The sequence below is a fragment of the Candoia aspera genome, chromosome 16, assembly GCF_035149785.1.
Source record: "Candoia aspera isolate rCanAsp1 chromosome 16, rCanAsp1.hap2, whole genome shotgun sequence".
NCBI classification, from domain to species: Eukaryota; Metazoa; Chordata; class Lepidosauria; order Squamata; family Boidae; genus Candoia; species Candoia aspera.
Window position 1 is genome coordinate 9834572 of NC_086168.1, and position 3110 is coordinate 9837681.

Here is a 3110-nt window from a genome sequence, read left to right on the forward strand (position 1 = left end):
ATAGAGTAACCAATTTCTCTTAAGGGGCATTATACTGTGGAATTGCATATATTTAGGTGATTTAAATAATCCCTCTATTTTGCATAGCTATATTGTAGCTCCTATGAACCATCTTCCAATCCCCTCTTCCTGAGGATTCACTCATGCAAAGAAGAAATGCTGATGCAGTCGTAACAATACCAAATGCTGTGATTTAATCGATGATCCCCTTCATTACTTCCTCTGTCCCTAAGGAAGGAGAATGAATCTGATGTGATGCACCCTACAGTTTACCCCAGCTGAATCAAAGCATTTTCTTCATTTAATTTAAGGAGAGCCAAGTTCACTTGAGTAATGGTTCAGGTTGGAAGGCATTGCCACTCACCAGCACTTCATCATCATCTTCCAGATATGTTGGCTTACAGCTCCCATTATTTCTATTGACCACAGTGGTGTCTTCTGTATATGTGTTGCCTATCCCTTGCCTCGACAATGCTATCAGCCCTTTCTCCTTTCTTCATTCGTCTGTCCTGACATATAAAAATGGCACTGATTTTCCTCCATGTGAAAATGTTCCCTGCAATTAAGGAACGGATTAAGGAAATGACTTGAAACTGATGTCCATATTTTCTCCTTGGTGTTCTAAATTTTGACATGCAAGATTACCACCTCTTCATCTTCTTTGACCCTCCTGCCTGCCATCTGGCAAAGCAGAATCCCACATCCCTTCAGTTTGAACTAGGTCTCAGAGATCACAAGGACAAACCAGGTTAGAACAGAATGCAGGCAAGGCAGTTATTGACCATGATTGCTGGTAGGGAAATATCTCTGAAGCCCACCACTACACCTTTCTCCCAATTGCTTTGCAGACACCACACTGGTTAATGAAATGAGTTTCGGCCTCCACTCTTTCGGATGACGACCTAGCTGGCTTTTGCAGAGCATTCCCCCATTTGTTCCCAGTTAGCGTGCCTCATCTGTAGCATTTTTAAATCTGGTTTGCTAGATTTCCCTCTCCTTATTCCAGCATGAGAGGAGAGGGGGAAACATTTCCTTTTTTAAAAGCTTACTGGAGGCTGTTTCCCTAGCAGTTTCAAATGATGATAAAAATGGACCCAAGAGCTCCTCTGGTAGGGACTGTTATGTCAATGAAGAAACCAGCCAGTCCCTTCATCAGAACTACAGGGAACTCTATACTTCACTCAGCAGGAGATTCTGCGCAAAGCAGGACAGTTCCATTTAGAGCGTGTGCCTTCTGCAAGCACCCTAGTTTTCACTGCTGCCAACAGGAAACCTGAAAATAATTCACTCCAACTGAAAGAGAAGAAGGGGAGGAGAAATGCACAGCAGAATAGGAAATTGGGAAGACATCTTCCCATGGAAATTTCTGAGATGGTTCTTTTTCTTACTGCCCTGTCTCCTATTCAAGAAGCATTGGTCTGACCCTATACCTCCTTTCTTATCCTCCTTGTTTAGGGGGGTCTCCCTTTCACTGCTCTCCCAAACTTTTTCCTTTAAACCATGTTATATTATCCAAGACTTAAAATGGTTGATGCTGGAGACCATCAAGTGGCTTGCTTTCGTGTTCAGTGTACCACTTCTGCCCCAATTATCTTCTCCTCCTCCTCCTCCTCTGGTAAAGAATTCTGTGATTAAAAGTGGATACTTAAAAATAGCTGGATAAATAAATCAATCACCATGTTACAAGCCAAAGGGGGTGAAACTGAAAACCCCACTGCAAACTCTGGGCTAGAGAACACATGAATCTTCATAGGTCAGCCATGTATTTGGACCCGCGTGCTGGCATTCCCTGAAAATCTAATTTATCAACCCCTGGGTGCCTAGTGTGGCCAAGTGATGACTACTTGCTGCCTTTAATTAATTTAAAGTAGAAAGGAACCAATAGTTCTTTTTTTTCCCTCCCTCCCTCTCTCTCTCTCTCCTTCCCCCCCCCCCCTTTCTTTTTTGGGACAGCTGGTGAATTCATATGCACAGGTATGTTTCTGAGTATGAGAGATGAAAATTAAAATAACTCAAATTAATTCTGGAGATTACTGCTGCAGGAAATGATGCAGAAGTCTAAAACCAGCCCTTAAGTTTCAGAGGAAACCCTTCTTCAGTTTTGGGGCAAACCATTGGTCATTACAGCAAGAGAGGGGGACTGTAGTTGTAAAAGGGACAATGTTCTGTGTCCAGATGTGGAAACACATACAGAGAGCTCTCAGAAACCTCCAAAAATGCCTGTAACTTAACAACTCTCCAACATCTGCCTGATGCCTCTTTTTGTAACCTCTGACCATAGGGGAGCAGTCTACCATCAATTCTTTGAGTTTAGCTAATCCAGAGTGAAAAACCATCTTCACCACTAGAGTTAGCCTCTTGCAGCAAATTCCAAAACTGTCCTAGAAGTCCTAGAATCTTTTGCCCATTCATTTTTTCTCAATGGACAAACTCTGGGTATTAAAAGGAAACAGGGATGTCCCATTATCCACCTTCTAACTGGCTTCTTTCGTTTTGTAGAAGGTTATCCCAAGTAGCTCCCTCACGTTTTAAAATCTCAACCCTCTAGATTAAAAAATTCCCAAATGCCTGGTCTTGCTTTCCAGACTTCCCATTCCCTCCTTAGTTAGGTCATCCTTTTCGGATTCTACCATGTAGTTTTTGCAAGAGGTTACCCACCAGAGTTCTGTTTACCTTAAAATGAGAGTAAAAGCTCCTTTGAATTGAGTTTCTAGTCCAATCTACAGCTATGGTAATTTGTGGTGGGCTCCCATCCAAGCAGTAAACCTACAATACTGACCATTCCCAGATGGTCTCCCATCCAAATACTAACCAGGTCTGACCCTGATTAGCTTCTGAGATCAGATGAGATTGGGCATTTTCAGGGTAGTATGGCCGTAGACAAGCAGTAAGCAGATCTCACCCTGTGTAGCATTCTGAGATCAGCCAAGGTCATCTAGATGCTATTGGTCATGGTCAAGTTTTGAACGCTTTTTCCAGAAATCAGTTTAAGCCTCTGGAAAGAATGATCATTTTTTCTTTGTGAGCCCTGAAAGGAAGAAGCAAAATTAAATGGAGAAAAGGGGTGATGATAGAAGCAAGAGAGAATAAGGGGGCAATGGTTTTTGGCT

At 42.4% G+C, this 3110-nt stretch overlaps 1 pseudogene; it reads right to left on the minus strand.

Moving 5' to 3' along the window:
- Positions 1-2763: 2763 nt before the first annotated feature.
- On the minus strand, positions 2764-2882 carry LOC134506374 (5S ribosomal RNA; annotated as a pseudogene).
- Positions 2883-3110: the final 228 nt, after the last annotated feature.